The sequence below is a fragment of the Cyanistes caeruleus genome, chromosome 9 (genome assembly GCF_971803275.1).
Source record: "Cyanistes caeruleus chromosome 9, bCyaCae1.hap1.1, whole genome shotgun sequence".
Lineage (NCBI taxonomy): Eukaryota > Metazoa > Chordata > Aves > Passeriformes > Paridae > Cyanistes > Cyanistes caeruleus.
In genome coordinates, this window is record NC_141709.1 from 13034487 (window position 1) to 13058811 (window position 24325).

Below are 24325 nucleotides of genomic sequence, written 5' to 3' on the forward strand. Positions count from 1 at the left end.
TGAAAAAGTCTTAATGGTAGCACAAATAAGGTAGCATTAATGACTTCACTCCTTGCTGGTAAAATACTGCAGTGCTTTTTAAGTCAAAGTTTCAAACTGTTTTTGTTTGTTTGCTAGGAGTTCATATCCCTTTTTTACTTGCTTTTAATTGAGTGGGATTTTGGTTCTGTCTGTCATTTTGAAATAGCCTGGAAAAGAGGGAAAGGCCCTGTGAGAAATGAATTTAACAACTGAATGCTGTCCCTGAGAAACCAGAGCAGCTCCTTTGTGCCAGGAGGGACCAGAAAAGCATGAGGAGAGTGAGAAGGGAGGGTCTGTATGCTGCTCACAGGCTCAGCCAGCTCCATTTATCGGCTAGTGGCAAAATTTCTTAAAATGTTCTGAAATTTTAGAGATTTGAAAGAGGCTTATCCACAAGTGTCATGAGGAGTTCTGGGTAGTGGAAGCTTTTAGCTGTCCCTTATTTCAAAGGAAAAGCTATCACCTTGTATAAATTTGACATCAGTGCCAAGTGGTCAGGTTCTGGTTTATCTCCAAAGTTCTGCCCAGGTTTCCCCTCAGAAAAATGGAAACGAAATCCTGTACTTGTAGTACTGTTCACACACATGAAGTTTCAGTTTAAATGAATTAAAATCACCAGATGCACTGTTCAGTACTAGTAAGGCTCTGCCTCAGTTGCCAGGAAGCCTTATTTTATGTCATGGGGAACTTTGGGGTATATTTTATTGGTTTCTCTGGTAAAAAGGTGTCCTAGACCCAGTCTCCAGGAGCACAAAAGTTACCCTGTTTGCTCACAAGGACAAACCCTAGAGAAACAGGCCACTCATTCAGATATCTCTTGTACCCATATCCAGCAGATTGTTTCCTAACCAGGAATATACCAGTTTTGGAAGAACCTGATTTCAGGATTCAAAGCAGTTCCACCGACCACTTGGGCTTGACCTTGGGCCTTAGATAGATACAAGCCTTGAAAATGGCCCTCTGCGCCCTGGGGAATTTTGTGGGGAAAAAAAGTAGCCACCCAGGGGGTACAGTCTTAACTATGTTGCTGGGTCAATGAATTGCAGTGCTCTAAATCAGCTGAAAATTTAGTTAACCATGAATAAGTTTCAAGGTAGGAAAATATAAAAGTACTAAGGCTTAAAGTTTGTGAAAGTTGATGTTAAATATACGCATGTGCCTGTATGATAGGAAAGGAAAAGAGATGGAAGAGGAGATTTTTAATGTGGTGTCTGTTATCTGGGGAGAGCAAGGAGCTGAGGAGACATACCCAGGAGCAGAACCATGGATTCTTCAGCATTGCTCAGAGTCCCAGCAATTACCATGCACCCAGTGCCATGTGAACATCCCAGCACATCCCATGAGGCTGCCAGGAATCTGACAGGGAAAACAGCTGGAGCAGCTAGAAAGCTCATCCAGCTCTCAATGGCAACATTTTCAGTATTGCAGACAATTGTTTGAACTTCTACCATTGATGCTTCAATGGAAAAAATGTCCAGAAACAAGGAAAGACTTTGCCAGACCTTCCTGGCAGCACTGGGGTAGAACATGGATCTGGGGTAAGTATGATTTTTGTCTTAGCTACGGCTGATCCCAACATTATGCAGGCAAACACCCTTAATGAGAGATAGGGACAATAAATTCTGTGCCTTTGGGTGGACAGTGGCATGTTGGTATTGGGGGAAAAATGCTTCACAGAAGCCAAGGCACTCATTTATCTTTTCATAAATCTTCACATTTTCATTTCAAAATACAGCTTTTTTGTGAGCTGTCTGTGATTCCCATTCCAAACCTGAACAGTTACTGTGTCTCATGTATCATGTATATGTTTGCAGATCACACCCTGTTCTGAGAGCTGCTTTCACAGCATTCAGGATGTACAGCTGCAAATGGAAATGTAGGAGGGGTCAGCACTGAGGGGTTTGCATTTAGCATCAACTACTGGAATCCTAAAACTAGAAATCAGCCAGAGGAAACCAGCAGTGCTCTGCTTTGCATATGTTTATGGCCCAAGAGCAATTCCAAGGACCCAGGTCTGATTTCCCAATTCTATACATGCACGCCTGCAAATTTTTTCAATATCTCCACCAAGAAATATGTAGGCATCTGAGAGCTGGATTCAGATCTGAAATTAATGTTGACTTCTATCAATTAGGAGTAGACAAGTGCTCTGTGATCATTACCTTAACAAAAACAGAGCTTTATCTGTAGGGTTGAAAATTTGTGTTTGAATAGAACAATTACAAGATCTGCAAGTATATCCAAGTCTTACTGTTTTTAGTACAGAGAACTAAATTGAAGTTAAATATAAATAAAAAATAAATAAAATAAATCTCATCCCTGTTATTTTATGTCAGTGACAGAATTTTATTCCTGTTAAGATTACTTTGACTGTGACGTGAAACTGTGTGACATAAAGCAAATGAATATGGCTACAAATTGTCCATGCAAAATATGTTGACATACCTGCTCTGTCTTCCTAGCCTTTTCTTTCTATCTTGACTTATTTGTCATGCTTCTTCCTGTGATCTGTTTTGGTCACTCTCAAATAAAAGCCCTCATTTACAATGGTTTGTTTTGTTGTTGTATTTTTTTTTTTTCCAAACTGATGACAACTAATTTAATTTCGGGCAGAAACTGAACCTTGTCAAGAGCCTTGCAGCTTGTCTGATTCAAGTTACAGACACTAATACAAGGAAAATATTTAATACAAGGAAAATATTGAACAATACTGAGAGAATTTAGTAGTACATGCATGAATTTGAGACCAACACAGTGAAGTTATGTAAAGCCTACAGCAAATTCATGATCATGAGTATTTACACAAGCTAACTAATCCAGAGCTTTCACCATCCAGCCAGACACAGAAACACCCAGCTGCTGTGGATGGTTCATGCAGGGTTTGTCTGGTGAACTTGGAATCCTTGCCATACTCCTGTAATCACTCTAGCAGTAAGTTCAGACAAACTGTTCATGAGCTGACAGCCTCAAAGCACAAAAGAAGTTTCAATCCTTTAGTCAAAAAGCATTTTCTTTCTTTTCTCCAAGGGCTAAGTGCTCTGTGCAAGTTCTAAACTATGAATAGCTCACCCTGCCTTCTAACCCAGGCTCCGCAGTGTCGTGGGCTGGCCCCATGGAACTGTCCCCACACAGCTCTGCCACTCAGCCACTGACCCAGGCACTCACTGCTGCTCTCAGGGGGCCACTGTTAGCCTGGGCCTACTTATATATTGAACAAATCCCTCTTATTTGTGTGTGTGAGAATATATTCACAAATGTGTTTTCTGTTATTTAGTCAGAGGACAGCAGACACGTGTTTCTGTGAATATAACTGTGTGATATCTGAATATCTCAGTGCTCTTTGGGATCATACTTAGGCCAGTTTGTCAAAATCTGGGGGAAATCTCTTCCTCTGCATCATTTCACCAATTAAATGTCTCATCCTTGTATTTGTTTTCTTTTGGAAGTGCAGCATAAACTTGGGTGCAATTGAGCCTCTGTGAGGTCCTGCTTTACTCATGGAAACCAAATTAAATGGATCTATTAGCCAGCATCAATCCACTTGGAACAGGTTTGACTGCAAGGTAAGTGTGAGGCCAGTTTCTGTACAACCCTTATAACATGTTCATATGGACAGAAGTCTCCCAAATTGTTTAAATCTGCTATACCAGCTCTATTTTGAGATCCAGCTGAAAAACCTCTATTTAGTGCCAATCAGGAAGTGAATCCAAACTCTCATTTCATATCAAAGCATGTCACCTTCTAACACTTCTGTCATGCAATTCTTTCAAATTTCTATTTCCCCAGATAAAAATAAATACTCTTGTATTTGTAAAACTACACAAATACAAAAAAAAAAAACAAAACCTCAAACAGAAAAATAACCTGAACTCCTATTCTATCTTCACTGCAAAAACTGATCTTATGACTGGGCTTGTAAATGTTCTTCATCTTTTTGCAGGGCTGCATGGCAGCATATGGGACTTAGAATTCCAGTTTCAGGGTCCATCAGTGCTTAACATTTAACAAGAAGCTGACATTTTTCAGTCACATCTATTGTAAGTTTACACTTTCCCCCAGCTATCTCTGTGAAGAGGACAGACACTGTATTAACAGCTCTGCGTATCTCCAGGTACTTTGAATCCCTTTCCTCCCACTCCATTCTTCTATCAGGCAACGAGCTCAGGTCACACTCTTCTCAGTGGCCCAGCACATGAGTCCGTGTTTAGAGGCAGAAAATCTGAATCTTCACATTCCTGACCTTATTGTTTCACAGACTATTGATTGCAAGTCATCAGGGATCAGCCTCTGGAAGAGAAAAGCAGAAAGAAGGAATGAACCACAGGACCAGGGCTCAATTGCAACTGGACTGACAAAAATGAGACTGATGTAATGTGGCTACATAGTAGTGGAAAGAGTGTCTCTAATCTCTCATGTGCAACCAGAAGTTTGCAGAACACCACTGTGCCCACACGGCCTGCAGGGAAGGGAGTGCTGGCAAGGACCACAGCAAAGGCTGAGCAGGGCAGGTGTTCACCTCCAAGGGCTCCACATGGAGCAGAAGTTCTGTTTTTTTCCCTGTGGACCCATGTCCACCTTATGCTTTGGAGCAGAGACAGCAAGAGGCAATCCCTGAAGCAGAGCCAGAGTGGACAGCCATGTGTAAACACATCCTCCAGCAGAGGACACACCCTCAGCCAGAGCCATCCCTTTTCTCTTCTCACAATCAGGTGAGCCCTCATTACAAGACATCCAGCAAAGAACTCACTTCACCTCACCAGCACCCCTCAGCTCTCCCTAGAAAAAATTTCATTTCCACAAAAGGGTCAATGAAGCTAAATTTCTAAATTTATGTATAATTTATGAAGGGTTAGACTAACAGTCACAGTTTGGAGAAGCATACCTTGGTGGGTTGTGAGGTGACCACACCCAGGGAGGCAAAGATTCAGTTTCAGATAAGCATTGTTAAAGTGAGAGGCATGGCTTTAAAGCCTAGGAAGAGTAAATTCCATCCCTCTGCCTCAGGGGATGTGTCCTGTGAGCCCAGAAAGAACGGGCCCCTCATGGGGTGGCAGCCCAGGGTGTTCTGAATGGGTTTGAGCCCTTGCTGTGTCTCTTCCTGACCTTAAACTCCACCCTGGTTCTGTCCCATAAAATCCACCACCCTGCCTCTGTTCAGGCCTCTCTGTCTCTAAGCTGAGTTTGTTCCTGTGCTGAATAAATGGTTTCCTGAGATTAACCAAGCAGAAACCCATCTCACTGAGTCCCATATCAGTCACCAGAATCCATAACCTCCCTGGACATGATCCTGCAGCTGTGGAACGCAGCAGTGGATTTATTAACAACTGCTTTTCTTCTACTAATCTTAATCATTTGTGGTATTGCATGCAGTAAGAAGAACTTGGAGACATCAGTTATGGTACTTGGATTCACTCATCAGGGCTTTAGAACTCAAGTGAGGCTGCGAATTTCAAGTGTATTTTTTGATAAACTATTTGCAAAAGAGATGTATTCCAAATGTTTGCTCATTTAATTAGAACATAAAAGATTTTTCTCTTTGACTGGAGCTTGCTTCTGACCCTTCTTGCCTGTGTGTGGTTTGTATTGTTCTTGGCTAATGAGATACAGGATATGTACTAAACATTTACACATTAAAGGCATCCTTCATTCAGCATGAAGGTGTTGATACATCAAGGATACCTCAAACATGCTGAGATTCCAACAACTTGTCAGACAAATTAGCACCTTACCAATTGGGGGTAAAATTGAGTTTCACATTTCTCCCTGGTGGGAAGAAAAAAAATTAAAAATCACTGTAGTTTAATGCTTTCTTTGCAAATAGGAACACAAAAGGCTTTATCACCTCTGTAGTGTAAATTATAGCCCTCACCAACTATTTGATTTTTAATTTATTGGTTTTAAATGATCCCAGGCAGCTCAGAGCAAATCCATTGTATGTCACTCCTCTCTTAGAGCAGACATCTTCCCTCTTTTAATTTCATATCTTTAACTATTGTTTAAAATTTACACTTCAATATTAAAATTGAAGAAAATTGATGTCTCAGATCTGTGTTTTTCACTAGGGTATAACTGCCAGGGGAGTTTAATCTAAATTATAAGGAGTGTGTGACTGTGTATGGCAATGAAACTAAAAAGGTCAATTTTTTTTATTTTTTTTTTTTTCTTTTTTTTGTTGACTAGGGCTTAAAATTAGTGCTCGGTGCTTCAGATTGATGGAACTCTCCATGAGACATTCAGAGCCCCAGAAAAACCCACAGTCAGATAATCCAGACTGACCAGGTACCCCAAAGGAATAACTGGGCTGGGAGTAGGTGCTGTAGAAACTACAGGAACCAATTACTATCCTTTACCTCTAAGCTGCAAATCATTTATATCCAGGAGAGATCATGGCATAAATTCTTGGGGTTTACTATCATAAACCTCTAAAATAGGAATTGTTTATTCATCAAAAGGTCTTGCTTTAACTTATATAACTGACCATGACCCAGTCATAAACATGTATTTTCTAAGATTATGAGGCCAGTCAAACAACATATAATCAAAGCAAGAGAGAGCCTAAGGTTTCATAGAGATCAGTTATAAAACAAAGTTTCCCTTCAGCAATGTCTTCATTCTCAAATATCTCAAATTTAGCAGATTTATATATATATATATCTACAGGATAGACATTTGAGGGGGATTTGTTTGCCTGGTTAAAGCTGCTTCCAATGCCTTTCAGAAGAAATTTTCATCACACAAATTTTATTATCAGCCCTTCTAATTTGCCATTAAACCCTAATACCTAAAGAAGACATACATACATCCCTGCTCCATACCTGGGTGACTGCTCCTTGGGACTGTTATCCTATGACCACAGCTTCTCCTTTACTGGGACAGGACACCTTAACTGGTGTTCAGTGCACAATCATCACTGCTCCATGATTCAGAATCATATCAAACTCATTATGGAATAGCTTCTGGGAAAAGAGTGTTACCAGAAGCATGTCTTTAATTCTGAGCTGCCCTTTCCTTCTCTGCAGGTATGTTTTTCAGAGTTTTCAGCACAAAAGGTGAGTAGATCTGTTAGTGCTCAGCATCCACGACCAGGCTGCCATGGGCTGAAGCACAGATATGGGATTGAATGCTGACAGTTTGGGCTTTGCACAGGTATGTCAGATTTGTAAACCAGAATCTTATACAAAGAACTTCATATAAATATCTGGAGAAAATCAAAGAGTTCTGTTTTTCATAGTTCATGTTTGTGTGGAACTTAGAGCAGTGCCCCTGCTCAATAACACATATCATATACATTAAAATATTTGCACCAGTTTTCGCTTTGAGGGGAGAAAATACCCCAAACACATCATTAATAGAGACTTTTTTCCATACATATTTATGTATTTTTATGTCATTTTACATACGTGATTTATAATTATGTAATTAAAAGGATTATAAATCTGTGGATAAGTGTTGGCATTTGACTGAAACACTAATGGCAAGCATTAACTGCATGTGGTCTGTTGTGTGGCTACTGGAATCAAGTAGTGAAGAGGATCACAGTTCCTTATTAGTTAGGACCACCTAGAGTGTTGGAAAGCTTGAATGATCAAAGAGAAGACAGTTTTATGCTGCAAATGTTGATATACTCCTGAGCTTTCCAAGTCATTTTAAGGTCCAGTGTGAACACTTGACATGCTAACTACTGAGCAGGAAAATGAGTGTAGTATTAGACTACAAAAGTTTTGTTTGCCTCAAAGTGAATAATATTCAGTGTTATATTCCAGTCCCTTATTTGAGCACAAAATAGTTTTGTATTAGTACCAGAGCTCAACAACTTATCTTTGTCTACCTTAAGCAAGAATAAATTAGGCTTTCTTGCTAATAACAGCACATGAAGGAGTCTATCCTGCTTTGTCAGAGTATTCACAGTGATCACGTCTTAATTAGCATGAAAAAATTTCATTACTTTATTTCTTTGTAAGAAATAGATTAATCCAGAGTGATTGTTTGTTTTTCATAATTTTGTCATAGAGTCCCAGGGAATTGTTTCTGTCTTGTCCAAATAGCTCAAGTGTTTCAGAGAGGATGAATGTGTCTCTGCAGAATTGTTGGTCATGAAAAGTACCTCATGAAGGTACAGTTCTTCCTTGAAACACACTTGTGAACAAAACTCATGTTCCCATGAGTGTAAATGCTAACAAAAACATGATTGAAACAAGCTCTGCTTTGGAACTGATGTAAGAGTGAAGAGTGAGAATTGTCTTGCAGAATTCAAGTGGCTCTAAATTCTCTAAGCACAGCTTCAATGTATTTACATATAAATTATTTTGAAATTATTTTGTTTGCTGCTTTTCAGACTCCAGCCTTTAGGTTCTTCAGGTTATGGCTTTTTATTTTTGGATTCATCAAATAAAATCTGCTCTGGATACAGAAAAGCCTTATCATTCAAGTGACAGGTGCTGGAAAATAGTCTCTGTTAAGAAACCTGAACACTGATTTTAAATTCTATCTCAGAAAAAAACCCTTAACTTCTGATTGAATAAGAGTAGTGATCTCCTCTGAGAGAATTTTCACTTAACATGACTGAAGGACATAAGCAGGAGACACATGCAAATTCTAAAATAACAACCTGATGCTCCCACTGAGGGTGACTTTTAATAAAAAGTTTCATCCTCCTTACATATCAAAGCTTTTCACAACTCTTGACCTGATAACCTCTAAATTCTCTAAAATCAATAGTTTTAAGGTGTTAAGCACCTTGGTATAGCAGGTACATTTTTTTTAATATTTAATATATTTATGGGTTTTATTTATACAACATATAAATACTTATTATTAATTAACCATAGAATATATTTAATTTTTTCTCACTAAATAAAAAGCATACACCAGCTGGAAAAATATTGCCGGATATTATAATACAAAGGTTCTTTAAAACCTGTAAACAAGTAGATCATTCTCAATATAAAATGGACAACTGCCTAATCAGAAAAGTTGTCCCTCCCTCCTTGCCAGTATATAAAATCCATTTTCTCATTCCTAAAATGTCAGGATGAACATCTTGACAGAAGTTGAAGACAACAGAGCTGTGTGCATGGTCATGTGCTCTACTACAAAGTCAGAGTCACTTCACAAATCCTTGAGCTAGGTGTAAAGATGCCTCAATCTCAATGGAGTTTGCTTTTTCAGACCACTTAATCCTGTACAAAACTACTACAGAATCAGGAATGACACAAAAATTCTGCACTTTTGAAGGCACAATGACAAACCTGGTTTAGAGTTCAACTAGAAAACAAAATATCCTTGTTCAAATTTGAGGAATTAATTTAACTTTTTTGAAGAAATTGGGGGCTGGGACTATCAACTTTGAACCATCCCCATGTTTAAGGTTCAGACCTCATTAGTTTTGGCTAGGAATATTCTCTAATTACTAAGAGAGTTTCCTCAAGTTGCACTTTAGAAATTCATCTTTTTTGTAAGCTGTAAAGTATTCATAAAAAGCTGAAAACTGTGGGAAAATTAGCATTGATGGATGTTTTCTTACCCTCCATCAGGAAATGATGTACTTGAAACTCATTACAGATCTTCACAGCAACTCTGCTGAATGTGTCTTGGGCTTTGTGCTGATCAGCACACACAGAATTTACTGCATAATTCATCTCTCTTGTGTCACATTTAATGTATAACATGTAGTTCCTGTTAATTATGAAAATAAGAAGGCGTCCTTTCTCTTGGAAACATAATCATGAAATTACTACAGAAATTAAGAAACATGGAGTTCTATATTACCTCCTGCACAGAAATAGGAGGAAAGCACTGCAGTGAGAACTCACCAAACATGATTTTCTTCTTGATGCACCAGGCACAGCCTCTCCCTCTGGCCACACAAGGACAGGTGCACGGATGGGATCCCTGTTGTCCTGCCAGGGTCACCATGCTCAGTGGAGCTGTGGTTTTGCATGTGGTCCCCTTAACTTTCTTCCTCTGAGGGAGATTTGGATGTTTTCATGTCTCTTTTCATGGATGTCAATGAAACATTAGGCATCCTGTATCTCATTTTCCTCATTCAAGGTTGAAGATTATTCAGTAATATTCTACTTCACTTCACCCATCCATCTCTATGTGTCTGTTCATCTTCCCCTACTAAAAGAATGAAGAAACAAAAATCCCATCTCAGCATCATATCCTCACCAATATATTTTATGAGTTATGTATTATCTGCCATCAGGGTAGGAGAGGGAAAGAGTGAAGTGATGGAGCAGGAGAAGGAAAGAAGCAACACCATAAATCTGAAAACATACCATTATTATTTGGAATAAGAAGGGGGCTCATCTGTACTCAATGGTACATTTGGCCTACACATTTTCATTGACACACTGATTATTTCCCTTTGGAGAAACAATCTGGTGCTGGGATTATTTGCTCTGCTGCTGTTTCTCAGGAAAGTTTGATGGGGCCCTTGGAGACCACACATTATCTCTCACTTATGGGGTGGTCCCATAATTCTCCCTTTTCAGAAACTTTCAGGTGATATTCCCTTTTGTCTCCTGCCCACATGAAAATCTTCATTCATAATTGTTAGGATCAGTAAAGCTGACAAGCTGCCTAGAGCAATATAAAGTTGTGTTATCAGTAATAGTGCTGGTGATCTCTAGAGAGACAAATGAGTCTGGATAAAAAGACATCAGTACTGGCTTTCAGGAACCAGGGTAAATATCCATTTCCCCACCTGAAGAAATACCTGGGCCAGAACCCCACCGAAACAGCCCTGCAGGACAAGAGCACAGCTTTGGTAGCATCTTCTCCAGAAGGTTTAAACTTCACTGTTCCTTACACAGATACAAATAATTTTACTGCCAGAGTTGGTGGTTAAAGTGGTCTGGCTGTTAAAAAAAATGGCCTGAGGGAAGATTTCATTCTGACACAGTTGATCACTCTAAGAAACAAAAATAGCCCTGGCAGGAGGAATTTAGGTGTTTTTAACCTTCTCCTTCAGGGTGTCGTTTAAGATCGTGTGAGCAAAGAGTACACTTAGCATTAGTTATTGTAGTATCTGAATTTTTTATGGCATACTTAAACATCAGTTCCTGGAGTCACATGGCTGTAAAATTATCCAGTGTACATTTTTAAAAAATACTCTATTCATGATGGTGGGAAAATTTATGAAGTGACTTTCTAAACCAACAAAGCCAGGAAGGCCAGACATACCAAATGTAGTCACTAAATTGCAAAATCATGGCTTTGAAATCAATCTCATGATGTCTAAATACTTAAAACATATTTTCTTGAAGTGTAGGATGGCAATGCTGCAGTTTTGGGGACATAACTTTTACCACTCCAAAATCAAACATACCTCTTAAAATCAGTGGTATAAGCTGTCACTCTTGCCTTTACAGATGGCTGGACAATGCCTCTTCAGCCAATTCAGGTGAAGATGCAAAATGCTTCTGAATAATGTAAGCAAGCATGAAACAAGCTGAAAAGAGAAAATATCATGGAATATTCTTTTATAAAATGCAGGGAATAATATTATCATCTTACAATAGAAGCTTTTCCCATCACCTTAGCATTACACCTCAGGGCAAATTCATAGATTTTTTTTTTTTTTTTCCAAAGGTATTGATTCTTTTATATATCCTAAATGAGATGTAAGTTTGTTTGTTTTTTTTTCACACCTTTAGCTCTAAGGTTAGGACCCTTGCTTTAGAACAGTCCATTTCATCATTACTTGCTGCATTTATTTTATATTTCTTGTGTTCTTAAGGATATTTTGCCATTAAAATTTATTTTGTCACTTTTTGTCTATTGAAAGTTGGTTTAAAACATTAGGAAAAAAAAGCAATAGAGTTATTGAGACACATTACATGCTCTAGGTCCAACTGCTCAAAATGTTAACAATTTTTCCTTCCAAGCCCACATATTTCACTAAACTTTGTCTTGTTCTATTTCTCATCCTTGGGTTTCTTTCACTCTTTACTGGCATAAACAGAGAGACTGATATTCTTTGAAAATATATCTGCACTGATCATTTGTTCTTGAGGTACAATATCTTATTTGCAAGAATATTTTATATAAGAGCTGAATTATTGATAGACAGCCTTAACATAACATTTATGGCAAAATATTCAACTATATTCAACTGTATTGTATTACTTTGAGGTCAAGTGATGGAAAGTTTGATCTTTGTAGCTTTGATCACAGAGATTCAGAAAATTTGACAAATCAAATTGAATCTGTCAGATCAAAATGTGCACTTTCTTAGTTTTGCTGAGGAAGGACTCCACCAATTTCTAAATTTAAGAGGGAAAAAAAAGAGTCTGTTCTCTCTGTAGAAATAATGCAGCTCTTCATGTCCCAGTCTTTTAAAGCTGAGAATTCCTGGTCAATAGAATTACATTGCTCCAAAAGAAAGCATATAACATAGTTTCTACAAAATGAATGCACAAGGGAATTTTAAATATAATTTGTATGAAGGCTTCTCAAAAATAAAATTTTTCAACATTCTCCAAAATTTCTGTCAGTATACTTATCAGCCTTATTGTAGAAAGACACACTCTGAAGATACTCAGCCTCAAAGAATACCAAACAGCATTTTCCAGATGTGTCATCCCAGGTCTCCAAAACCCCCATGCTCTCTCCTGGCTCTAATTTAAATTTTCCATTGATAATCACTATTGAGAAGAACAAAACTCATGGCCTGATTCTAAAGCCATGCAAGGTTTAACTCTGGCCTTTTATCTGAAAAGATTGCATAGGTGCAATGGTGCTGGGTCAGACCACAGATCCATGTCCTGGGTCCAACAGTTATGAACAGCTGAGCACCATGGAAATACTTATGGAAGGGCCCTTTTTTAGGTCAGCTGAGGATAAGAGTCAAAACTATCCCTAGCACCCAGTGCTGCAATTTGCTTTAGTCCCCCATAAAGCATTGCTAAGATTATTCACGCAATGTTCTACTCAAATTATTGGACAGATTATTAAAAACAATAAACCACTATAAAAAATAGAATTTTGCCAGATTTTCTCAACTCATCAAAGGGCACTGCACTTCTCCTGAATGTGTAACTAGGCTTTTATATGATGGAGTTTTGGCACAACTGTTTCATAGGACTTACAGTAAAGCAAATCTTCTCCTAGATCCTTAGCATCTCACCTTGAATCTAAAGACTCCTCAATGCAAAGCTCCTCTCAAGTCAATTTAGTTGTTTTCGCTCTATATCACACTTTATTGCCTCTGTGCTTCTCTTAAGAATGATAAAATTATGTGGAGGAAGCTGATTGCTGATACCTGAAAGGGCTGCCTCAGTATGGGTGGGATTTATTTCCATAACAAACAGTCAGAGAACAATTGAGCAACTATTTCAGCATCCTTTACTCAAAGGAGGAGTACTACCAGAGGGTTAGATAAGAAGGAATCCAAATTTCACTATCAAAATATTTAACCATAAACTAATGTCTCCTGTGCCAGAACTGTGTGCTCTTCCTCTTAGAACTGCACATCAGCATGCATCACAGAAACGAAACAGAAGATGTTTCCAAATATAGAGGTAGAGCCATTGTGCTTTCAGCTGTCTTCCTGGACTGCAGACATACATTATAATTGTAGACAGATATCCTTCTAAAATACCTGACAAAATTGGGGATGATTAAAATTTTAAATAATGAGCATATTCAAAATTTTTATGGCTGATACTTGAAAGATGCAGGGCAGAGAAGATGGAACTGTTAGCAACATCACTCCTGCTGCATGCCCTTTCAGATAAATCCCTGTAGAGAGTCCAGCTGGATGTCTGCAGAGGAATTTGACACTGACATCCCTGGTAGTCATTCAGTGGGTGCTAGCTGACGAAAGATACTGAGTGCTTAGAGTAAGAATCCTGTTGAAAACCCATGGCAGCTTTAAAAACAAAACCAGGTAGTGGTTTCCAAAAAGGAACCAAGTATATTGTGAACTCGATACTCCTCGCAATTTATAGTTCATCTTTAATCTGTGAACCCACCCACAAAACAATTGCTAGTTGATTTTCATTCTATGTCTTGTTGAAAGAGAAAAGGCAATCGGTGATATGATGCACTTTGACTGTTAGAAATATCTGCGCCATTTGGAAGTGGTGGAGGGATGGTATGAGCTGGTTGTTTAGGACCATCTGTCCTCAACATACACCATACTAAGATTAATTTTTAGTTGGAAGAATTGGTTATAAAGGATAGGTTTACATTATATTTATCCATTTTGTTTTGAATATACATGACAAAGAATAACTTCTCTAAGATCCATGATGACAGTAACTAAAAAGAAAAATATTAGAATTGAAAATGGACCTAAGCTCAGAATTTGTATGGATACAAAATTCAATATCCCCTGAATTACCAAAACATATGTCTCTGTGGCTCCCTGAGCCACTATTTTCACCAGGTTTTAGAGTCCTGGAGATGAGATGAAAATCTCATTATTCCAATCCAATGAGTGTAATCTCCTCACTTTTCCAGTAGGAAAACAGCCACTAGGGGATACCTTTAACCTGATTCCAGAGAATATTGAGAAATAGTCAATATTAAATAAACTACGGGGTGGTCTTGTATAAGCACTGAAAAGACAAGTTCAGAGTAACTGTAACTGTAAAATGTCAATATCTTATTGATGTTACATAATTTTGCAGATATGTATACTGGGAAAAAAAAACTGTGGAATGCTCAGGATTATTAAATTTCACTTCACACCACGGTGTGAAGGATCACAATATCTTGCCATTTACACATACATCTGCTTATTTATCAAATTTAGATCTATTTCCTCTCATTTGTAACTGTATTTCTTGATCTTATTTGGAATTTCAGAAACAGGAAAGCCTCTTGCTCTTCTTGGGTTTGTTGTGCTCATTTCACAATGAAGATTTAGTTTTTATTTAAACTGGATGGCCCAATACATTCAGTTCAGTTGCTAGATTGAATGTCACTGAGTTGTCAAATGCCTGTTATGAATAGTATACAGAAGGAGAACAAGTCAACCTTGAACTTGCTAAACGTTTTATGAATACTACCCATTTCTAGAAAAATATTAATCTGTTTTCCAGATTTGCTCTTTTTGCTTTCCTTAAAGCTGTTCTCAGTAACAAATGCCTTTTATCATACTGAGCTGCTGTTACATGGAAGGTTTGGGAAGGAGAAACAACATTCTAATGATGAATTTAATACTCGTGGATTGTAGAAGATTGATTATATTGCAAACTGAATTCCTGGACTTAGCCAAAGGCTATTAAGAATATTGTGGCTATACTGCCACCCTTGCTTCCTAAAACCTGTCAAATTTTGTTTTACAGTTGTCCATTGCTGGGCTGAAATGGTCTTGGTGACTTTTCTCTTAATTGCTATTTTCATTGCTAAGCAGACTGGATGATGTTATTTGAATAGAATTAATAACAACAATCATGTTTTTGACCTATCCACAAACACATGCCTTGTTTCCAAAGATTAGAACGTGGCCTTAGCGCCTCCAGCTGACATTGGAAACACAGAACTCTCGTCTGTACACCAAAGAAAACAACAGGAAAGGGGGGAAGCTGGTGCTCCAGGAACCAGGTTGTAACCAGCAGAGAAGCACTCTAAATAGAATTAATTTAAGACACTATGTTCGGTACTGGATTTTGATCAAAAAGTAAAAAATAGCAGCTAATTTACTCTGCCATGAAATACATTGGTTCCTTTTCAAAAGCTACTTTCACCTCTTTCAGAAATTGTGGGCAAAGTGGTTTCTAGCTAATACATAGTTTTAAATGTTGTTTTGAAAGCCTCTTCCATGATAGAGTTCATAGCAACAGCTTCTGCTACTGCTTTAAGAGCACAATAAGGTTTAATAAGAAGGATGCACTTCAATTCATAGATTGCTTGTTTTCTGCTTTACCGTATTCATCATAATCTTTACCTATGCTTAGTTAAAAAAAAAATAAAAATCTGAAATAAAAAAGGCAGTGACCAGTATTGATCTTCTCTACTCCACAGCAGGTTGCCTTGATCTGGATCGAACCTGTCTCTGTCAGTAACGTCTTTTTCAGGAGACAGTTCTATTTAAAATGTTTCACAGGGCATCTAGTTATTTGTTCATTTGTCAGGAATGGTGGAAGAGACTATAATAGACAAGCAGCCTCAGCTGGCTGCTGGCTGTAAGACTAGATCCGGTCATACCACAATGACAGAATAAGTATATACTTTCTGTGCTCTGTGGAAAACAGATTTATGATACATCTTGACCTAAAACTTATTAAAAATCCATTATCAATATTAATTGAAATTTAGAATTTCCTTAGGAATTTCATTGCAAACATTTTTACTCTAATATTGATTTTGAGGTTAAGAATGAGAGGTGAGTGGCATGGGCTGCAGTATGGTACACATGACAGCTATCAATTCCACACTGCAAGATCTACTTTCCAGTTGAATGTAAACAGACATGTTTTCCTGCAGAGCATGTGTCCCATCACCTGTACCACCCACCCATGCAAAGCTGGGAAAAGGACAGTCTTTTCTAACAGTCTTATTTATCAAATAAAAGTTATCTTGGTCTTTGTGGTTTTCAAAGAGCTTCATCTGAAGGAGAGTTTCAATGAACACTGAAGCACACAGTATGTATTCAGTGTCACTGAATGTGAGGTGCAAGTGTAGTCCAGACCATCCAGTGTCATTTGCAATATCAAAGACCACTGATGTCACTTAGAGAGGCAGTTGGAGTGCCCATCCTACGTTAGACATGGTGAGAAGAAACCTGAGACCGGTTCCTTTTCTTCTGACACACTTACAAGACAAACACATGCTCCATTAAAAATAACACAGCTCTGCTCTGCTCTGTTTCCCTCCCATGTGTCTGACTTAAAAATATGCCTCAGTTCAGAGTGTTATGCTTATTAAGATATAACATTACTGTGCTGCACCGAGCCACTTCAGAGAACACAGCAGGGAAGCTGGCTCCCATTGTGCTAAAGAGGGCAGCCCCATCAAACTCAGTACTGGAGCAAAACATTCTCTGCTTGCAACCCTCTCTCCTTGCATCCAGAGTTTATTTTTGTTTATTTTTTATTTTATTTCCTGTTTGGTTATTTTCTTGAGTCATGTTGGTTTCTCCTCTGAAAAGCTGTAGTGACATAATTGACACTTCAGCAGCCGAGGCTGAGAGCACTAGAAAGCAGCATATTACATTTTCTTTGCACAGGTCACTGAGCATCCAGTATGATTTTAGCACATCTCGTTGTGGAGAGCTTTTAATGCTAATTTGTTGCTATTGTTTAAGAATAGTCTGCTGATGGGGCACTACCAGGATGCTGTCTAAACATTAGATATTTTGACCTTGCTTTATTCCTGCAGTAAAACCTGATTGCAGGTAGGAAATGCAGGCTGTTATTCATACATTAACCAACAATAGGGACAACCCAGATCATAACTGTACATGGAGGGTGAGTGTATGGAAATGATTGAGTGTTTTTCCCATATTCTTTTTCTTTTTGGTCTATATATTATATAGCACTAATTTTTTGCATTAAAAATGATACATCAAATATTAGGTATAAAAAATACAGAACGCCACTGCACCTGTGAGGTACATACAACACTTCCAGATGAAACAATGAAAATGCTGAAGCAGTTTTGGAAACTGAAAGACAGTTCCAAAAGAATTAATTTATAAAATTATTCAGCTTTGTATCTTAGCTGAGAGTTTAGACAGTTTAGCTGGATTTGTTGCACAGATTTTTTGAACGAGCAAGTATAGGAGCACAGTATATCCTGATTTAGGAGTGGTGGGTCACCAGTTTCCCCCCATTCAGCAGGTTTACTGTCCCAGAGATTCCTCACACTGAAATTACCTGAACAGCCTGACCCCAGGGACAGGACTGCTGTCATGTGGCAGTGGCTAAGAGTGTTCCATGTATCTGGCACTTATGCATACAACAGCTCTTCTTAATCGTTTTTCTTTCAAAATTCCTGCAGAAGAGCAAGTCAATGAGGCCGGGTAAAGTGTTACAGGTTTTAGTGATACTTTGGAGTTTTTTAAAGACTTTACGCTTCTGCAAATTTAAGTATTAGTATAAACATTTTTTTCAGTGCAGAAAGTTTGTCACAAATTGATAATCTTAATAAACTTCCTCCTTTGATACAGTTTGATCAATATAATTGTTCTTGCTCCCAGCCTAAATTACTCTTGCCACTGAGAGTCTCTGTTTGGGGCAATGATCATTTGTGAATTAACTTCCATTATGAATTAGAGCAGCTGAAGATTTGTCATGGGTATTTATTCACTTCTTCCCAAATACAATTTCCAATTTCAGCTGAGCAGAGGCTTCAGTTTCAGCCTCAGCTTGAGCCGCATTTTTGAGCTGAAGTTTTTTCAAAAAAATGCTGTCCATGTTACCATTGGTAACATTATGCACATCTCACATATCTGTTTCTCTCAAAAAAACTGCAGCCCTCTAGCCTAACACCAATATACTAATATTCATATTCATATCAGTGCAAAACTTACTGAAAATTTACATGTCTGTAAATGTCATGTTGGACATACCGATAAGGGATTCTTTGGGCTGCTGCTGGAAGAATCCACACAAGGAGTCTTCAGATCAACTCATGCTGGGGCAAAGCACTTCATACCTTTCCTGGTTCACCTCACATATATCATTCTCAGGATAAAAATAACAATTAGCTGAAGAGAAGCTGAGAATGGTTCGACTCTGCTAAGGCAACATTTAATCTGGAGACTAGACCAAAGCAAATTAACAAAAAGGAAAGTCCTTCCCCAGGATCAGAAGAGAGTCTGAAACAAGAAACATCCTTCACTCACAAACAGCCAAGACCTACAGAACTACCTCGTAGCACTGCTCTAGGCTCTGCCAGCATGTCACTGGATCTACAAAATAAAGTGGTGGTGTTTGCTAGTCTATCTGATAGAATATCCCAAAATATTGCCTGGTAGGCCAAGAGGGAAAGGAAAGTTTCCCAGTGATATTTAGGAACACAAACTACAAGGAGAAAGTGCCCTCTTGGAATACCAAGAGAAGAAGAGGCTGTGACCTGGACAGCACAGATTGTGCAAGCAGATGGGAGATCTGGAAAACCAATCTGGAAAACATTTTCATCATGAAAGTGAAAGGGTGTTTCAGTGCATTAAAAAAAAAAAAAAAAAAAAAAAAAAAGTTGAAATCTCTATTTCAAATGCAATAAAAGAGAAGGGACCCATCCTGAGTAAACAGGAAACCTCTGCAGGCTGATGTAGAATAGAATAAAATTTAAGAAGTCCAAAAGGGTGTAATCTTGCCACGGGAAACTCACAATGGCTGAATGAGACTCAAAAGAATAAGGAGCACCTAAGTATTGTGTCTTTTATCACAAGGACCACAATGCTTCATAACCACTTTGAAATTCAGTATTTCAAATGAATTTACTAAGGGAAAGGTTAAATCATTTATACTGAATATTTGTACAACTAGGCAACCATTTTCCCCGGAAAGGCTGAAAGTACTACATAAGGCCTTAAACAATTTTTTGTCTGTAAATCATCTCAGATATTGAGTCAGTAGGCTTAATCTGTAAGTAACTTTTCCAAAGCTCTCAAAATCCTGGCAGAGTCTTTGCTTTAAGCTCTATTTACTTTTGCCTAGAAATATATGTAGAAGACTGGTGGAGAATAAAATAATTAAATAAATCTAATTATTTATATCATAAATAGCTGTCTGATTTTTTATCTTGAAATAGAAATAATCAGTTTTTGAAAATCTGTTTTTATAAAGAATAAAAATATCCCCAAGATGTATGCAGATACATTAGCATAGGCACATTCCTTTATTTTATGCCAGAGTGGAAAAGTAGCTATATACCATTATATGAGTGTGTACAGACCTGAGTGGAGCCAACACTCCTGTTTAAAAGAATCATTCCAAGAGTTTGTAATTGTACTTTGTTTGCCCGTGCCTAGAGAAGCTGAAAATTAGAAACTGCAAAAGATTGAGCAAAGTCTAGAGAATTGGAGGGATAAGGGCAGGCAGAGGGTGGGAAAAAAAATGTTGTTTTCTGTTTCTCAGTGGTAAAAGTCCTGATAAGGTGGGTGTTTGTCTAAATTCCTCAGACCTGCCCTCTGTCTAACATTGAGTCTTCAGCAAACACAAGCACTGATACGACAGGCATCTATTCACCTTTCTAATTATGTAAGTACAAGTATCTGTCACTCAGATTTTGGCAATTTCAAACAATAGAAATTAATCTGATAAGAAAGGGAGAAGGTGAATTTTTATGCTGCAGTTCTCTCAGGAGACAGGGAGAATTAAGCAGAAGTTTTTGTGATCTTAATGGCAAACTAGATGACACTTTGCAAGACATCTATAAACCCAAGGTAGTGATTGATAGAGATGGCAGTGAATTTTTTCTCAGAGTAATTAAAGTTTCAGGTTTTTTTCTTTTTTCTCTTATTTGTTTATCTAACATTCAAATCTTTAACAGACAATAAGAAGAACTTCATATGAAAGACTCTGCTTTCATATCACTGAAAGGAGTGCCTGAGACATCTTCTAGAACAGATTCAGCAGCACATAAAGAGAATTTTCCAGTCAAAGTTAAAGCAAAAGAAAATCAGGAGCATAGTGTGTCCTCTTCCCTGTCATGCTGATGGTTACTTGGCACACTGATATATGTTTACCCACGGCTGCCTATCCCAGTTTGCCCACAATGGCTGCCTTGACACGAAGATTCACTTGGCAGATGTTTACTTGCATCACCTTCAGGACCCCAGTGAGTTACCTTGACTGAAAGTCAAGCCAAAAAGATTCAGTGTTTGCCCCTTTCGGGTCCCATTCTGTCTCCTCAGCAGCAAACTACTCCACTCCATTCAAAAATCAATTTAGTTGCAAGGTCATATGGAAATAGCTCACGGTATGAAAAGCTTGAGACTGTCTGAGCAGAGGCCTTTGGATTAAGCAAGCAATTGACCGCCTAAAAGCTTTGGCCATGCTTCACATGCAAAGGACTTTGTGCCCATCTCCTGCACAGCCAGAGCATAAAACTTCAGAAATTCCGTGTCGTAATCAATCAAGCTCAGCGGACACAGCCGCTCTTGGCACTCCAGCTGGTTGTGCTCCCACTGCATTTGCTGCATACTGGCAAAGTATGACAACTCACATGGGAAAAGTGCTGAGTAAAAAACTGTCTTTGCATTTGCACAGAACAGTTTTTATGATGCTATGAGTAAGGGAAAAAAGAGTTTAGGTTTTTGAAGGTTTTTTCATTTGCATTTCTTACACTCGTTGGAAGCTTGGTTTGGAGGTCTGGTGTCATCCCCTAAATTGGCCAGATGTTTTACTTCGTGTTTATTCCTTATATTTTCCAAATAACTTATGAATAATTGTGAAGCTGATCTGAAGTGATGATTTGTCAAAACATAATCACGTAACACAACACAGGCCAGGTTTTAATTGTGCTTTAACTGGAGCCCTTGCAGCCTTAAAAAAATAAAGCAGGGATTTTTTCACTCGCAACCATGAGCTACAGACATAAGTAGCCCTGTGATGAGCTATCAGTGGGGAAGGCCCACCAGATGAGAGGAATAGAAGAGAAATTTTGTTTATTTCTGCAATCAAGACAAAGTGAGCTGAAAATCCCAAATGAAAAACTTTCTACAGAACTTTTACACAAAGATCAGAGACTTTTTCTTGGGATGTACCACTTGGGAATTTGTGGTCCTTGTTCCTACCACAGTTGTGTAATTTTAACATCCCACAGAGCTGACAGACTTTGACACTAACAACCGTGCAGGGAGTAAAACAGATTTACAAGTGGCAGTGACCTTTTCATCAAGGGAAGTAAAGTAGACTCAAATCCACTGTACCCCCGACTTACAGTCCTGACAACATCATTCAACATACAGTAGGAAAAGCACTTCAGCAAAAGTTTATGAAAGTGACATTGACACAGCACAGGACATTAGACTGATCCCACCAACATGCTGGGAGTTTTAAGTAGCACCTTGTTTTTTTATTGATATTTGAAGTATTTTCTGCTTTTATAGTTTAGTGTCAGCCGATTAAAATACACCGGCACCTTTGTAATTACAAACATATATATGTTTTGGCAATCCTTCTAGTAAAAAGACTGATAAATAAATATTAAACTATATTAAACTAAAAATAAAAATTAAAAAATTAAAAAAAATTAAACTAAATTAATCCATAATTTAATGTTCCTACAAGCATTTCTTCGTGTTCATCTTAGACACCCATAACACTGCGCTGCCTGGACAGGACTTATTCACTGTCTTGGATCTTGTTACCCTAGCAACTAATAGCCAAGCTGGCTTCAAAAAACGTAATAGAGGTGGCCTCTCTGATTTTTAAAGGAAATTGGCTACTGTAAACCCAGTGAATGCATGTTTTAATTGCGCTCTTCATGGTTGAGAATCTCTCCCTCAGAATTTCTTCACAGTTAATAACAGTTTTATTCATCTATGTGGTTCGATGTGTAGATACAGTAAAGCAAAATTCCTCTTGATAGACATTTGAAGCATATTTGATTCATTTTTAGGCACCTAAAAGCCAAAAATTACATTGTCATTTGTTTATGAAGAATCTCTGCAATTTCATTTTGATTTAAAATAAGGCTTTTATTTTAAATTTCTCTGAGGGTAAGAATAGTTTACTAAGGAGAATTATACAAGTCCAGTTAAGAAAGGTACTTCATCTTCAAAAGAAAGAAAATTGCTAGACAAATTTATGGTAAAGGAAATTTTTCCTATCGATCAAGCCCTCAAGGGGCATTAACAACACTTAAGGGACCAAAGTGCAGAAGATGGCATAGCTGACACAGAGAGAGGAGTCGGCAAGAGAGCTGAGCAGGGCTGGAAGGAAATGGAACACTTTAACATTACATCCCAGTCATACCAAGGTCCATTGACCCTCTATGCATTCCAGATAATTAATTTACAACACATTAAACCTCTGTGTGAAGAAGGATGTTATGCATCAATTGCATAGGAATAAGAAGTGTTATTGATTTAAGATTTCTATTGTATCATGCACTGACAGAAAGAAACAATGTAGTGGTGTTTTAAAGACAAAAAATCCCTTTTCTGAAGGACAAGTTTGCTAAATAAGTGCACTTTACACTACATTTAACTGAAGTATAGTTGACACCCAAAAATAAATGCTGTCAGGAAAGAAACCCTCAGCATAATTAGGAGAATATGGCGTGACTGGATAATATTGGCATTCACTCTAGGAAACAAATACTTTGAGGTGATAATGCTCTCTTTTACAGTAAGAGTTTAAAATAGAAAAACACATTGACAAATATTATTTAATGAATAAAATATGAGTGAACCAGTTCCATTAATACAGGATAATGTCTAATGAGATTCAAGCTCATTTTCCTCATAGAATCATTTTGTGCTTAACATGTAAAAGAACGAGACTTGAACAATAGCAAAGTTAGGTTCATGAACATCAGAACCAGTTTAATTTACATTTTCTTTAAGTTACAATTTTCAGATGACAGTTCAGAAAATTCAGAAGTTCTGGTGAAAGTTTTGTACTGCTTAGCATTTCTTATTGCAGTTTAACTTCCCAGGAACACAGGGTGCTAAGAAAATCTGCCCTGTGTCACTCATAACTTTCAGCAAATATTTAATGTTCATTTCAGACTTGCAGTGGTTAGAAGGAGACATGAATCAGGCTACATGTAAAATACTCCCATGCAAAAAAAATAGCCAAGAAACTCATTTTCAAGCAAGTAGCAGCAAGGGAGAGAGAAAACACAGAGAAGCCTTTACCTGATCTCAAGTACAATAAACATCACAATATGGAGGGGAGGGTTAGCTTCCTGGTAGAAAGCTGGATGGTGTTTTGGATTTGGTATAAAACACTCAGAAAATGTATGGAAACACTTGGAAAGAGTGTATCAAAGATCTAAAATAAAGCCTGGAATTTTGCAAGCAAGCAAAGTTACTCCAGCCAAATTGAAAACAATATGGAAGCATCCCAAACATAGTAGAGAAGTCAAAGCATCACAGGACTCAAATAGAAGAGTGTGAAGAATCTGAGCTATAAAAACAGGAGAGCGCCCAAATAACTCCAGATGAACTTGGGCACGGTGGACAATAGTATGAACTATGAAAATCTGTGTTTAGGTTTAAGAACAGCAATTTATATTTCTCTGCAAGAGTTTCTGGACAGCTGCAAGTGTACACAGTAGTGGCAAAGTGGATGGTAGTGGCAATATTAGATACAGAAACCCTTTGTAAAACCAAACCACATAACCCCAAGCCACAAAAAAATGATAGCTTGAAAGCCAGCCATGAACACAC

At 38.0% G+C, this 24325-nt stretch overlaps 1 long non-coding RNA gene across 2 annotated transcripts in view; it reads right to left on the reverse strand.

Annotated features, from left to right (window-relative positions):
• Positions 1-2343: 2343 nt before the first annotated feature.
• LOC111932469 (uncharacterized) overlaps positions 2344-24325 on the reverse strand; it is a 102962-nt gene continuing 80980 nt past the window's right edge. The window contains exons 3-7 of one of the 2 annotated variants that reach the window (XR_015290340.1): positions 11354-11476; positions 9834-10143; positions 9545-9696; positions 6837-6977; positions 2344-4308 (exon numbers count right to left, since the gene is read on the reverse strand). This is a non-coding gene — a long non-coding RNA (uncharacterized LOC111932469). The remainder of the gene's footprint in view (positions 4309-6836; positions 6978-9544; positions 9697-9833; positions 10144-11353; positions 11477-24325) is intronic. The other variant, XR_015290341.1, reaches the window with a different exon arrangement.